Raw genomic sequence first — 17,404 nt, 5'->3', positions numbered from 1 at the left:
TACCGCTTAACCTGGGGCTAGGGGCCGTTAAGGTTGCCATGCTAATTACATCAGCATGATGCCTTTATGAACAGTTGTAATGAAAGCGCGACTGAGATACTTGTTTAATTGTTATTTGACATGGAACTCATTCACGGACTATGAATTTGAACTTTGATATGGAATTCATGCCTGGAATATTCATTGTCTGCTCGGCATCATTGAAAACTCTCTTGTGTGTTACGGGCTTTATTTCTTATTTGTATAATTTCTTACATAACTTTGTCTTTGGGAGTTAGTGTTAAACGTTGTTGTGGAAATGGATCTTGCGATTATCGACTTGGAACGCCCTTTACGACTACGAATGGTATAGGAATGTCGGACTTGACGCTTGTATTAAATGAACGGCCTGTGCAACTCTGAAACCCTTGTTAATATACCAGCATCCGACAAATAACAACTCACATCTAAACACCAGTTATATAGAGCCAGCACGTTTCTAAATATAACAAGCAATGTTTCGCGAGAATCCTCGGGAAAAGGTCACGGTAAGACATAAATGTAGAGGTAACCTGAAGATTGAAAGCCTGCAGCTGTTGGAGATTACAGAGGCTTATTAAACCGGTTATTGCGGGCCATTATGGTACTTTGCACGACAGTCAAGGGTTATCTGTGGATCGATTCAAAGCACATAGATTTTAATTCAAACGAACACAAATGTCGAGTGCCATTTTCCTCGCGAATGACAAGTTTTCAACAAGGATTCAGGAAACGACTTTTAACCTACAATGTGTGCAGTTGCATAACCTTTTATTTATGAGTTGCTTTTGTCGTGGAAAGATTAATATCTAAGAATCGATTTTTTAATATTACTCAGTTAAGTTTTGCAAGTTCGCAAGTCGGGTATACAAGTACGAAGAAATGTTTATCTTTGTCCCATGGCCATGGTGCTTTCCTTATTTCATATAGTCCTTATTTCATATAAAGCATTACATATTAAGGATGCAGTGTACCGTACTGAACAGAACTAATAGGGCTACAAATGTTGAAAGCTAGTATTCCGAGGGTATGTTTCATCCGTTGGAAAACAACGGTATAGCCATTTAGGTTTTTTTCAAAATAACAGTAATGGACAGATGTCACAATAACAGCAATAGACAGATGTCACAATAACAGCAATAGACAGGTGTCACAATAACAACAATAGACAGATGTCGCAATAACAGCAATAGACAGATGTCACAATAACAGCAATAGACAGGTGTCACAATAACAACAATAGACAAGATGTCGCAATAACAGCAATAGACAGATGTCACAATAACAACAATAGACAGATGTCACAATAACAGCAATAGACAGATGTCACAATAACAATAGATTTTTTTTTTGATTGGTGTTATACGCCGTACTCAAGAATATTTCACTTATACGACGGCGGCCAGCATTATGGTGGGTGGAAACCTGCAGAGCCCGGCGGAAACCCACGACCATCCGCAGGTTGCTGGAAGACCTTCCACGTACAGCCGGAGAGGACAATAACAATAGACATATGTCACAATAACAACAATAGACAGATGTCACAATAACAAAAATATGCAGGTGTCACAATAACAGCAATAGACAGATGTCACAATAACGGCAATAGACAGATGTCACAACAACAGCAATAGACAGATGTCACAGTAATAGCAATAGACAGATGTCACAATAACAACAATAGATAGGTGTCACAATACCAGCCATAGACAGATGTCACAATAACAACAATAGACAGATGTCACAATAACAGCAATAGACAGATGTCACAATAACAGCAATAGACAGGGTGTCACAATAACAACAATAGACAGATGTCGCAATAACAGCAATAGACAGATGTCACAATAACAGCAATAGACAGGTGTCACAATAACAACAATAGACAGATGTCGCAATAACAGCAATAGACAGATGTCACAATAACAACAATAGACAGATGTCACAATAACAGCAATAGACAGATGTCACAATAACAATAGATTTTTTTTTGATTGGTGTTATACGCCCGTACTCAAGAATATTTCACTTATACGACGGCGGCCAGCATTATGGTGGGTGAAAACCTGGCAGAGCCCGGCGGAAACCCACGACCATCCGCAGGTTGCTGGAAGACCTTCCCACGTACAGCCGGAGAGGACAATAACAATAGACATATGTCACAATAACAACAATAGACAGATGTCACAATAACAAAAATATGCAGGTGTCACAATAACAGCAATAGACAGATGTCACAATAACGGCAATAGACAGATGTCACAACAACAGCAATAGACAGATGTCACAGTAATAGCAATAGACAGATGTCACAATAACAACAATAGATAGGTGTCACAATACCAGCCATAGACAGATGTCACAATAACAACAATAGACAGATGTCACAATAACAGCAATAGACAGATGTCACAATAACAGCAATAGACAGATGTCACAATAATGGCAATAGACAGGTGTCACAATAACAGCAATAGACAGATGTCACAATAACAGCAATAGACAGATGTCACAATAACAACAATAGACAGATGTGATCATTTGAGTTGAACAAGCATAATGCCTAAAGTAATAAGATGGAAATAAGGTAACATAAAACTAGCATACAGGAAAGTATAAGTCATTCTTCAATCGAAACTTGAAACGCAAAGAGCTGATTTTGGTAATGGAAATACTGTGTATAACAATATGGCCAATTATTCAAAATGTCTTAGACGTAAAACGTTAATATCCATTAATTAACCAGTCTGAAATATCAACGACCTTTCATGAAATGTACTGCATCCCAGACGCATGATATCATTTTGACAGAGGATGCTTATTTGTTGCTATTTTCATAATAATTCCCTTGTGATAATGACATTTTATGGCAGATCTCTAATATCCATTAAATGACATAAGTGAAATATCAAGGACTTGCGTTAAAAAACATTTTGAATAATTACAAAATAAGTACTTTTTTTTTCACCTTCGCTGATCCAAAGGGTGTATAATGAAAAGCGAAGGTGTCTTCCGTTGCCGAATTGTACTAGTCATTGACACCAACTGGCATAATCATTCTTACTTTCATTTTCTTAGTTGAGCGATATCTATGGTTGAATGTTAATAATTTTCTAGGCGCCGGCTCAGGCGCATTGATAGCCACTAACATCCCGTATTTTTACATGGAATTGGAAACATTCAATCGTCTTATCCACACGAACAGTTAAAATTATATCGTCCAGTAACTTTGTAAAAATGGCACAGAAACTCAGCTGTTTAACATCACAATGCTCGAGTAAGTGTTAAGGTAATTAAGTTTGCGTTTTTCACATATCGCATATTGTAAGACACTAAAATGCAAACTTGTGCCAAATATGGACACAAATATTTGGTTATTGTCTTCTTGAAGCTCGTAACGCCTGTGAAGTCGTAGGGCACGCTGGGGAAAATCGCCACTTGCATACGGTTTAAGCCAGAATAAGTTAATGGCTATTTCGGCATTAATTATTTCACTTCGCCAAATTAATGTTAACATAAGGTAGTGGGCTTTTTTGACTATGTCCCAAATTCTTCCTCTAATATCACCGAACAAAATTACTACATTATCGGTGAAAATATACTAGAGCATGGCGTAGAAAACCAGTTACTACATTACTGGTAAAGATTTACTACAGTTTCGGTCATTTGTAGCATTATCTGCTAAAAGTCATGCAGTATCGGATGCTCACAGCAATATTTATATTTACTGCATATCTCCCTGAGTGACAATGTTGAATGCTACGTTGTTCATTAAAATGTGACTATTTCAGTGTAAGGATGGAAAATGCAAATCTTCTGCTAAGCCTGCAACTCCTTTCTTTATCAACTGACAGAGTATTGCTAAATGTGTTGTACGGTTTTAGTACACACACGGAAGTGCGAGCTACTCTTGAGCCGACTAAGCCACTTATAATTACAGATATAACTGAATTAATGAAGAAGAGAATTTCTTAACCTCATCCTTGAGCAGAGTATGGCAGTTTTTAGGGCGTTAACCATAATATCATACTTGGGTGAAATAAGCTATCAATTTTCAGAGGTTTTTGAAACTCAGCAGTCTGCAGCTGTGCCGTAAGCCGTTATTTTTTCCGTACGTAATATCTCCTTTTTTCTGAGCAAGACATTAACATATGATGAAGCGCCAGCAGCGTTGCCCTAAAGGCACAACGTGTAACGGCTTGGCCAAATGTACTATAATATCTTTTATATGACAGAACTACATCGGTCTTTCTTTCGGGTGTGATCAACTCGGATCTTCCAGTTTTCAATACAATTGTATATAAAACCTGTATTTGCCGAAGGAGGAGTGTTACTGGCGCCAACTCTGCTTGTGATGTCGTATTGGTGGAATAATAGGAAATAGTCCACATTTTCCCTCAAAAGGCCTTTGGATCGCAATCAAATCCCGGGCATTAGGCAAAATATGGAACTTCAATAAATAACGGTTTAAGGGCATTTGTGTTCAATTGCCTGTTACTAATGCGGTTAAAATATTGGCTGGAAAATGGAGTTAGCCAATCTCAAATACAGTACTGCCCGATCCTAAAGATATACTTTGCAACTACCATCCGTATATAGTACACGATGGGATGTGGTACGGATCCGACCTTCATACGCATACATTTTTACGACATACACTAGCATTCACACATAAACGCTTTTAATTTACAAAAATGCCGCGTTGTTGGACACAAACCTTGTTTGTCCTCTCGTCATAAAAATATTGACAAATGGAAAGGTCTAGTACGCGGTGTGGTTTCTAATTCATACATAATGATAATATGGAGATCGCGTTTTTATTGTTTTCCCAATTACTCGGTAAACGAAAAGGCATAACATATAGTAACCCACATCGGTGCATGGGCCGTCTATCGTGGCTGTATGATCCTAAGCTTATCATGCACGGATCCTACTCCCATCATACGCCCATCATTTGAGGATCGTACGCCCATCATATGCGGATCCTACTACCATCATGCGCGGATCCTACTTCCATCATACGCGGATCCTACCCCTATCATATACGGATGATACCCCCATCTTGGCTGTCGGATCCTACTCCCATCATGCGCGGATCCTATTCACATCATACGCGGATTCTACTTCCTTCATACGCGGATCCTACCCCCCATCATAAGCGGATGGCAATCCATGTTCGCTTCGCATCTTCGCAGTGCGCTAACCTTTATCCGGATCACGACAGCATGCCCTGGTATATGTCAAATACTCCTAATCAGGGCATGAAACACCAAGCTGATGCAGATAAGCACATAGTTTGCGCAATAGAATGCAGGGCTGGATCGATTTAACAGCCTACATGCGAATGTGAAGCCGTTTTACCGGAGCTCAGCACGTTAACCTGTACAGGAACCACAGCTTTACCGGAGCTCAGCACGTTAACCTGTACAGAAACCACCGTTTTACAGGAGCTCAGCACGTTAACCTGTACCGGAATCACCGCTTTACCCGAGCACGTTTACCTGTACCGGGATCACTGGAGCAGTGGTACAGTGTACAAGTCAAATAATGTTAATCAGGGCATGAAACACCAATCAGATCCCAATATAAGCTAGCACACACTGAGGCTTGTGTAACCTTCTATCCGGAACACGACAATAGTGGTGAAAGTCAAATTATCTTGAACAAACACACGAGTGTGGTGTACTCCTGCATATCCTGATAAGAGGGTATACTATACATCTGGGGAATAAATAAGCCTTTCACGGTTCTTGGACTATACAATCAGTTGTGTTTTAGGAAATTTTTTATATAGTTTCATATAGCAATGTATCGGTCTCCCCCAGGGTGGTAAAGTCTAAGCTTGAGTAAAAAACTTAATTTAATGCTGCTCAATAAAGCACGTTCAGATGAACGTTGTGTGATACTGACAGATACATGCCCCCTCCAGAGGGTCATGAAAATAGTTCCCACTTTAAAATGTATTGAGGTTAGGAGAAATTCTAGAAAACCTTCTGGATTTTTCACTTGCGACAAATAGTCGATATTATAGAATTCATTTTTTTTGTTTAGTTTAGGACACATATAACTTCAATCTCCATTATTTAACCATTTTACTGAAACGTATAAAAGCAATGTTTACAAATCCGCAGCCCTGCATAGATGAAACCAGGCAACGTCCTCTCTTCCCATTAAAACCTATCGTATTGAAATAAATTGTCACGCGTATGACATAAGGCGTGGGAACATCGCCTCTGCGGTAGCATGTTTAACACTAGTTCTATTTCAGAGTGGCGACGTTATCACAAAGGGCCGCTCTTTCTCTGTCTCGAGTATCATTTGAGGAATTGAACACATTCCTCTGTGAGACAGGTTCCACATTCCCAATTTATAGTGTCGCCTGAAGACTCTACCATAACAGACGAGTGGAGACATAATATTTTTGAATCCCTGTCTGTGTGATAGTGTCGTCTGAATGAGAAGAAATGATGTATTTGCGGAGACTCAGCATTGCTTACCATTTGTCAACGGGAAAATCCTCTAAATATGGTCTCTCTATATTTACGGGCCTGTCTGTTTTGCATGTTTGCGTTTTAGGTTTGTGGAGCCATTCAATGATCTGTGCTTCTGTACATTTGTCTGCATTGTTAAGGTAGATCGATTAGGCTTATGGGTCTAGTTTGGCGTATGTAAGTTAAAGACCAAGAGATGGATGGAAATCTTGTACAATTTATTCTACGGGGAAACCCCAGTCTTGGCTCTTCTTCCCTGCTTTGTGAAGTGTGCAAGGAATGTCACCTGAACCACTATCTTCATTCAACATCTTGGATACCTTTAGTATTGCCTTTGTGTTATCCTTCTGATATGATATGTGACCATTTTTAAGATATTTACCAGGCGTAAACGCGTCGTTGCAACTGTTGGCATGCTGTTAGAACTGAAAAGCAATAAGCTTAGGCATGGTGTAATTCTACTACATTTCGAATCGCATGTACAATGTTGCCTGGAATTCCTGCGATGGTTTAAAACACTTTCGTTCCCGCCCAACATATTCGCACCTACCCTCTCCACAAGTTCGCGCCGTGGATAGATTTACAATTAGCAAATTATTACGCTGTGTCATATGCCCAGAACATTGGGCTTAGGCTTTGTGTGTACCAGTATGTTTGGATATGTCAAACGTGTGTACTCACATGTATTGCGTATTCAGAATGAAAGTGATTTACTTACATCATATATTTTGGACTCTTTCTTCAAAGGTGTACTCAAGAACTGTCCATTTATAGGATAGTGGTTAGTTTTAATCAATGATTAATTTAAGTCAGAGTGCTTTGGCCGACATTTGCCAAATTAATGGCGAACTTGACTAAATACGCACACCCTACTGGTAGATGACAAGTCGAATGGAAATAGCCAGGTGGGGCCATGTTGCTGCATATACCACGGTTCTGTTACTGTACTGAGCATCCCCATGGCCTGGATCCTTTCCATAGGTTTAATGTTATTGTATGTTATATGTGAAGACAACACAATATTTTGAATACTGTGGCGTGTAGTCAATTGCAGATAACATCACTGCTTTCTTGCTAATTCGTCTGAAGCCATTGTGGTTGGGGCGTGTAACTACTATTGTAAGCATTGACATAATATAGACCCAACTGAGGTAAACTGATAAGAGGCCGTATTTCACCTGTTACGTGTGATCATTTGCCAGCTATCAAACTGTCATCACTGCTCTGGTTTGACTGTCCATGCTGTAAGTCCTTTATTATAATTAACAAATGGCGCACTGCACAATCTAACCAAAGAGCGTCGTGGACAGATTGTTGTCACTAACGTTCAACAAAAGCGAGTGAATTTATAAATATAATTTAGCGCAGTAATGCAGATAATGTACGTTCATGTGTACTTCATGTGAGAGATGCTAAAACCTATTTCAGGAGAGCTGTTTGAAAATTTATCATCTGATATTCTTTTCCAAGAGAAAAACTCTTGGATAAAGCTCGATATGTTATGCAATCTTCCCGTATAATCTAAATTGAAATTGCTTTCTTGGAATTGTCACCTGAATTTTTTTCTTGCCGTAAAGCAGAAAATCTACCCGGCTTTCACTTTATATGAAAATTAGTGTGCTTGGCATCTTGGCAGGAAAATAGGCATTCACTGTCAGTTGAAGTGGAATATTGCCTTTAAGAAACCGGCTTGAAGAAGCCGATGCAATACACCACAGCTACTGGTTTCCGTCCTTCAGTGTAGTCACCATTACATGTTTTATCCTGACCTTCTCATTGAGATGCCTCTTACTAAGGCCGAGCTATAATTACAACTCTGTCAGTTTTTATAGAACTTCGCTCAATAGATGTTTCCTCGATTGCAGGATACAGCTTTATTAGCTACTGTTATACAAAGACGACGGACAATCAACGTTGTGGGTAATTAAGACTGCGAGGGCGTATCTGTTTGTACAAAATCTTTTAAGCCTATAATCGGCTGATAACTTTAATTACTTCGATCACAGCAATAGGTGCAGTCGTTTCATATAATATTTATTACATCCATGTTGGGGACTCCGTGACATTTACAGGGGCATCCACCTGTGATTAACCATACGTCTTTAAACAGGCAGTAGAGCATGAGACTATAGGGTGTTTTTAATGTTTCGTGAAGATAATAGGTCGGGCGCGTAAAGATACTTCATGAAAAGCTAACAAACCACCCAAAATATTTGCATTTGTACATTGATCCCATTACAGTTTAATTTAAAAATGACATCTTTTTCTTTTATACTATAGCAATAATTTTTAAGATGGAGTCAACGAGAGTTCTCGGAGTAAACCATAGACCTTTGGCAAGTTACTGGAGAACTTTCTCACACATGAGGGGCCTCCGTGGCTCAGTCGGTTAGCGCGCTAGCGCAGCGTAATGACCCAGAAGCCTCTCACCAATGCGGTCGCTGTGAGTTCAAGACCAGCTCATGCTGGCTTCCTCTCCGGCCGTAAGTGGGAAGGGCTTGCCGCAACCTGCGGATGGTCGTGGGTTTCCCCCGGGCTCTGCTAATGCTGGCCGCCGTCGTATAAGTGAAATATTCTTGAGTACGGCGTAAAACACTAATCAAAAAAAAAAAAAAAAAAAAATCTCACACATGATATAGGTGGAAGACGTGCCGTCTCCAGAACATCATGTAAGACGACATCACAAAGCCGCTACTTGCCACCAAGGCTCTTGCAATAACAAGAGAAGTATTTGCATTTAAATACAATACTATCTCAAGGAGTAATGTATTAAGGAGTTTCCCTTCTCTTCACTGTACCTACAAGATGGAACGTTCAACACGAACTATCTCTCCCTTGGTAATATCTGCAACACCTTTGCATTGAAAAAAGGTGGAATCATTCAGCATCGTGATGATTCAAGGACACTGAGTTACTTCCGAGGAAGCCATGTCGTTGATGAAAGTACGACGGGTAATGAGTTTTCTCTTTCCTGCCTTATCCTCGCTTTGTGCTAATACTACCCAGTTACGGCACATCCTTTGATGAACATGTATCACATTCTTTTCTGCTTAACCTGGGACCAAGGGTACTGTCACCATAACGTTGTCTTAATATCACTGCTGTGTTTATATGAACAGTTGCAATGAAAGCGTAACTGAGATACTTGTGTGTTTTGATTTGCATTTATGGCTTACGCACTAGATTTGACCCTTCGGATATTTCGCTGGAAAACGCTATTTCCTCTCCCAGATAACTATCTTCTATAAACCATTGTGAATTAATCAGTTTATAATAAATTCTAATTTTATTTATGAAAACTGGTCACTGGAAATTTGGTTTTTGGGGTATGGTTTCACAAGTTGATGGCCTACACTCTGATTTGGATACTTCGCTTACTATTGTCATTTTTAGATACAGAATGTTATGGGTCATAAATAGACACAACTTCCACTTTTCACAATCACTGACAACCGTTCATTAAGTATGTTTGAAAAGTTTGCCATGATACGTGATGTAGAAGATTCGTTAAGCGAAGGTTGATGCAACAGACAATGTAAGCAGGATATTGGGTTCTTTAGAGTTGTTGAAGTGGTGACAATGCGGCGCAGTGACCCAGGAGCCTCTCACCAAGGCATTCGATGTGAGTTCAAGTCCATCTCATACTGGCTTCCTCTCAGGCCGTACGGGGGCGTGTCTTTCAGCAGCATGCAGGTTGTCGTGGGTTTCACCCGGGCTATGTCCGTTTCACTTCCACCGTAATGTTGGCCGCCGTCGTATATGTGAAATATTATTAAGTACGGCGTAAACACAAACAAATAGATAAAATCATCAGAGTTGTTTTGCTGAGGTAGATGACGTTGCCATAGTACGTAGATATGAGGTTATAAAAGCAATGGGCCATGGACCGGCACGTTTGAGTCACGATAGTTTAGCCCTGCTCAGAAAGGTAATTAGGAGAGATAGTGAATGTGAAATGTGACACATTCACTCACTGTGGCATCCACAGTTGACATGGTCGAAATTCCTTTGCCTAACAACGCTATGGGAACTAGCCAGACTACTAATAATTGACACATGCTTATATCAAACCGCGGATGTACGACCACTAAGAAGTTTTACCTATAGGCCAGGGTTTAGAATTCAGTTATTCGCAATGCATACAAAGTAGCACAACAATGGTTAAAATGCAATTGGCCGGGATAGCATGTCACATTCCAACAAGTTTAGGAGAAATGGGTTACGTGTTTTGTATAGAAAAGAAGACGCAACTTGTCCCGCGAGACTCCTTTGTCGGAAATACTTAAGACGCCCTGTTGTTACCGTTGAATTAACGTAATTGTTATTTCCTGGGTTAATACTTACGATTAAGGGTCAGAACAACTAATGATTGGTAAACCACGTTAAAGAAAAAAATCACCGATAAAACTGTATTAAATGTGGTCTGGTAATTCACTCGAATTATGAAATGAAATCATACGTTCATTTATCTACTCATCTGATTCGGGTGTCTATGCAGTAAAATGCGCGTCAGTATCCAAACGAATCCCAATTTTGCAGTATAATGAAGAAATGTAGATTCGTGGAAAAGTTCAATTCCAAACCACTGACAACTGGCAAATACGATTACCAGCACTCCATCGATAGTTGTGGGTCTCCCACCAGACTCCGGTTTCCACCCACCAGTATGCTGGTCGCCGTGGTAAAAATGAAATATTCTTGAGTGCGGTGTAAAATACCAAGCAAATAAATAAAATGACAAATAATTTGCTATATATGGATATGTTTCATTAGAATGTAACACCGAAACTCGTTCTCTGTTCGATCATGTTTACGTACACTTTTTAAAGATTTCTAAACATTTGGAACTGTGTGGCGATCGTGTAGGACCACTTTTCCCCAATAAGGTGTGTTTATGTACATTTCTGTCAGAGGTCACTGGTTTATTAAAAGGCACTTCTGGTTCCTCCTTTGAAAATGACTGAGTACGGCATGGAACACCAATCATATAAAGCCCTGTCATTTTAGTTTCAGCAGGTAGAAGGTTTCAGTCATTCATTCATGCGGGATTCATGTTTTTCGAAAGTATTCCATTTGGCAGCGAAAGGGAGTGATAGTACGTTGTGGACTAACTTGATAATGATTATGGATGGAGGTCAGAGGTGGAAGTCCATTTAGAGGAATATGTGATGGTGTCTGTAAGTCGATGGACTCCTCGTATAACAGTTGGGTTGAAACACTTTGCTCTTGTTCCGTTATCGTCTTCTACTATATTGGCTGCAATACTAGTGTCTTTTATTTATCAGACAGCTATCTGATATAATAGTTGCTATGAAGCAATAAATCGATTTCATGTTTTTCTAATGGCTTTTTGAATCTGGAATTTCTACCTTTAACTCCTGTTTGCTGTGCAATCAACCAATTTTTGCACTGTGGCCTTCTGGTTTCGAGTCTGGATGTTCTGCTGATATTCCTACATGTACCTTCCACTTAGAACGCCAATCTATAGCATGGCTGACTTACTGCAAATGAGATGTGAAACAATAAATCATTCGTTTTTTTTTTTCTTTCGCTAATGTACACTCACATGTCCCAAGTGTTCTCCTGGGTGGGAATGAGTCTAGTCAGCTATGACTAAGAGACTTTGCCTCGGGGTTGTAGACACTTAAGCTCATTGCGTGGGACCATTTAGATAGCTGAAAGCATTAGCGATTTGAATGGACGTTTATCATGGTAGTTGTAAGGCTGTGTAACCTGAAGTGCACCGCGTTGAGAGCGGTCGGTCCATAGAAACTAGAATCCAGGTGTTGTAAGAAAGGGGTGGCTGGCGTCGAGAGCCCGTTACAAACTACGGCGTGGACCAGACTAGACACAGAAGTATGATAGTTGGAAAATGGTAAAAGTGACCACTGAAAGGTCACCAACTGGATTCAACAAATGGTCATAAGAGAGAGAGAGACCAGGGCGGCAACGAGCGTGATAGACGTACAGCACAGAGAGAAAGACCAGAGCAGCGACGACAGTGTGACAGACGTACAGCACAGAGAGTAAGACCAGAGCAGCGACGACAGTGTGACAGACGTACAGCACAGAGAGTAAGACCAGAGCAGCGACGACAGTGTGATAGACGTACAGCATAGAGAGAAAGACCAGAGCAGCGACGACAGTGTGATAGACGTACAGCATCGACAGTAAAACCAGAGCAGCGGCGACAGTGTGATAGACGTACAGCATAGAAAGATAGACCAGAGCAGTGACGACAGTGCTATAGACGTACAGCAAAGAAAGTAAGACCAGAGCAGTGACGACAGTGCTATAGACGTACAGCAAAGAAAGTAAGACCAGAGCATCGAGAGTAAAACCACAGAAGTGGCGACAGTGTGTCAGCCGTACAGCATAATGAGGCGAGAGCAGCGGCGACAGTGTCATAGACGTACAGCACAGAGGGTAAGACAACGGCAACGACGACAGTGTGATAGACGCACAGCATAGAGAGTAAGACCAGAGCAGCGGCGACAGTGTGATACAGCACAGCATAGAGAGTAAGACCAGAGCAACGACGACAGTATGGTAGACGTACAGCATGGAGAATAAAACTAGAGCACCGACGACAGTGTGATAGACGTAAAGCATAGAGAGTAAGACCAGAGCACCGACGACAGTGTGATAGACGTACAGCATGGAGAGTAAAACCAGAGCAGCGACGACAGTGTGATAGACGTAAAGCATAGAGAGTAAGACCAGAGCACCGACGACAGAATGATACCTGGCAAATGTTGACACGTATCCGGTGAAATACGGCCTCTTGTCAATTTCCTCAGTCAGGGTTTTATTTTAAATGTTCATGCAAATGCATAAAAAGTAGCAGTGCCAAACAGAAATAGGTAACAAAAGTATGCAGTGATGTTAAATGCAATTTGTGACTGGTCAAGAATTACCCAAAATGCTGTATTGTCACATTTAACATACAATCACATTAAAACAATGCCATGTCAGTGACTGGTTTCTGTTCTAACTGTTCGTGTAAATGCTCAGAGAGACGCAATTTACGCGGTCCTAGCTCCATAGCTCAACAGAATTAGGTAAAAAAATTAGTTATGTTATGACACACCACTGTTGCTGAATGATTCCACATGCATTGTTGTCACCACAGTTGTCGCCAATTACATGCAAACAGTGTAAAGAACGGTATAGTGACCTAGATACTAGAGCATTCGTCTAGAGGATGGCACTGTAATTATGTTCCTTTTAGGCAAACAGAACATACGGTCGATAAGTGACAGAAACCAATGTTGCAAATATTACTACATCAAGGCGATGCTTCCGAACTAGTCATCTGATTTCGTCAGGTGCTCCAAGTAAAACAATCCCTGGAGGAATATTCAGGTCAAAGCTCCGTGGTACAGCTTAACCTAGGCGTCAGGACACATTCATACACCAGCAATCTGCCATAATGGACTTTTCCGTCAATACTGGCAAGACTACTTTCCAAAGCACTCAACACAAAGCACTAAATAACTAAAAAGTATACAAAGTTTTCAATACGGACGGAAACACTCCATGTGTGTGGGGTGAGCTGTCCAAACCAATGATCTGTTCTAGCACACGACCTGCGAATCGTTGTGTGTTTCCCGGTTTCCTCCTATCATAAAGTTGGCCGCGCTTGTATAAGTTAAATATCCTTGAAAACCATTGAGATAAATCAATATATAAATAGTTTGGATAAGTTTTATACGCACCACCGGAAGTACAGTAACAAATTATTCCTGTAGATAATCGTCAACACAAAATACTAATCTGCTAGTTTCAGATTTATAAAAATCATTCCGGTTCACGATGGCTCAGACGGTTTAAGCGCTGGCTTGCTACAATCTCTAAGCCTTTGATTAGGTGAGGGGCGATGTTCACCTCTGGGCACTCTTCCGTTTATGAAACTGGCCCCCGTCCTGGAAGTGAAAAATTCATGAGCACTGCGTTAAATATCAGTAAAGCAGACAAATAAGGAAAGAACCCTTCCAAAATAATTGACTGTCATTTTCAAGCTATTATGGAGTAAATTTTGTCACGTGTAGTCAAGCAGATTACCAATTGAAATATTTTACGCTGAACCAACTCTTCCACAGATATATGTTGTTTTCCACAATTAATGCGAGAAAGGCGTTAATCAATTGAGCTTTGGTCTTCTCTCGTTTGTTAATATCGCTAAACATTCTATTGAGCTATTCATAGATTACATTATGGTGCCTGGGGTAAAAGTGAGAAATAATGTACGTTTTCTTTATTTATTGATTGATTTATTTATCAGATTGTTATGTAACGGCATAGGACATCCGTTAGCAAACTAACCTGAAAGGAATTGGATTATACAGTAGGAGAAGTTATGATTGAAAACGTTTTATATACTCGCAATAAGGCGAGACACGGCATCCTATTCTAACCATGAAGTCATAAAAGTCACACGTGGATAGAATCTCCCGTCGCCTTGTGTGTGGTATGTATTAGGCCTTTTCTCGATTGTGTCAGGCACCACTATCACAGAAATAACCAATGATTACATTTTAATAAACAAAAAAAGCAGTTCCACGCAACAAGGAGTGAAAGCTTTCTCGTATATAGGGCATGTGTACTTCCTGCAGCCTAAGCATCCCATGTTGTTTTGAAATATGTTTTAAAACCATATACGTTCGTGCTTTCCTATTATCCAAGGCTTAAAACGGTAATATGTTCTACATGCTGAAAAACAGTATCGCTTTTACAAAGGAATGAATGAATGAATGAATGATTATGGTTTAACGCCACATCGGCAATATTTCAGCCATATCGTGGCGAGAGCAAAGGTGAAAACACAAGGCGGTTGAGGTTTCCGATATGGTGGTGAGAACATTTTACAAAGGGAATACATCTATCTGTATCGTTTTAAACCATGATTGTCACGTAAGCTAATAAAACAATATGAACAGTTCGCCACTTAAAACAGTGTGTACACCTCAAAAGAAAACAAAACAAATACTACACAATATACATTATAAATTTCAGATACTACGGAAAATAGGGATAGAAACAGCTGAGAGCATTCTTTCAGTTGAAATGGGCTGTTCTGTTGCAATGTTTGACCGTTTACACAATACGTTTTCGGATAAATAATTTTAAGTTTGCATATTTTCCTCGACGAATCAATACGTCTAGAAAGTTCTGGCCACCTGTCACAACAGGCCAGAATTAATCTGATCTCACAAGTTCGTCGCGTTCACGTACTAAATACAGTTGATACCCGTTACTTCACGGGATAGTTACATTTACTTCACGTAATTAAAGACAACGGTTTAGACATCTTGGGAAATAAGGAAGGCGTCGCTGGCAGAAATAGGAGCTGTCGCCGGGTTACTTCGATAAAGTGTTGGTTTCGCATACGCCTGTGGGTAGGCGAAGATCCAATCTGGGCAGAAACGGCTGTGGCTTTAAGCCAGTGTGTCTGTCAGGTGCCTGACGAAGGGCTGTGGTTGATTGTTAATGTTCTAGGTTGATTCACACAAAAATCTAACTACTGTCTTATAAAAATGAAATTCCACAGAACTTAATAAATATTGAAATGTAGCACAAACTGAGCTATTTACCTATCGAGAGGGCTTCCACGTGGACTGGACTATTCTGACAAACTCACGACGGCAATGATATGCTTGGCAATGAAGGGTTAATTCTTTTTACAGCTACATTTTTTCCTTACTTGACATGATTCTATGACACAAGGTGAGGCTGTAAGAGAATGTGAATTCGGTTGAGAGTATTGCGGGGTTAAACAGGAAATGAGCCATTAATATATAGTCTGATATGGGTTTCAATGTCAAATATTCGCGTTTCATTATAATTAAAGACGAATAGCATAGCGAGTAGCACCATGGCCTAAGTAGAATCAGGTAAAGAAAAATACATTTATGTTAATTGTAATTTCTTAGACGTCACTAGAATTATTGAAAATGCTGTGTTGTCATCACATTTAATATACATTATACATTCACTCATCCAACGATGTTTGTTTTCATATTAATGAAACATTACATGAATAATGATTAAAAAGTGTGTACAGTATGAAAGACACCACGTATATTATCTCAGAAATCATACATTTAAAGATGCCAGACAAACGCTCATAGAGCACTCGTCGTACAGACTTGATGATGATAATGATAATGACGGCATCGTTCTAGTGAACGATCGTACAGCATTGGCTAAGAGGAATGTGTAAGAGAGGGGCATTGACGAGTACATTTCATAATCAACACAAAGTTTAGGCGTCTAGTAGCAAAGTGGGCATAATGCCAGACAACACGTTAGACGGTTGTTACCAGCTGGATCAAGGTGAATGTGTCTGGAAGGAACATTGACATTTCACAATAAACACAAAACGGAGGCGTCTGATGGCAAAGCGATCATAGCGTTATAAAGCACACCCCATACAACTGCAATGAACTGAGTCAGGCGCAGTGCATCTGGAAAGGGCGTTAATAACAATATTTTACAATAAACACAACATAAAGGTGTCTAATAGCAAAGTGAGTGATCATAGCGTCATACAACACAAGTCATACAGTTGCAATGAACTTGGTGGAGAGGGATATGCCTGGTTAAGCACATTTCACGATAAACACAAAATTAAGGTGTTCTGTGCCAAGGTATACAACTATCTGGCAAGAGTCAGGGACGAGTCACAGAGTTTCGCCCTACACAAATCTGGAAAGCGTTCCCATGAGAGGCGAATTAAAATGTCTACTTAAGAAGTCCATTAGAGTAAGAACTCTGGTGGCTAATTAAGATTTTATTCATTGTGGATCTTAAAGTTCGTACGTTTATCCGTCTCCGACGCGGTACTCATTTCGCACTGTTTGCCAATTGACACTGTATAAGACTTCTTCCAGGTG

Source organism: Liolophura sinensis, chromosome 10, assembly GCF_032854445.1.
Source record: "Liolophura sinensis isolate JHLJ2023 chromosome 10, CUHK_Ljap_v2, whole genome shotgun sequence".
Taxonomy (NCBI): domain Eukaryota; kingdom Metazoa; phylum Mollusca; class Polyplacophora; order Chitonida; family Chitonidae; genus Liolophura; species Liolophura sinensis.
Note: the sequence above shows the minus strand (reverse complement) of the source record.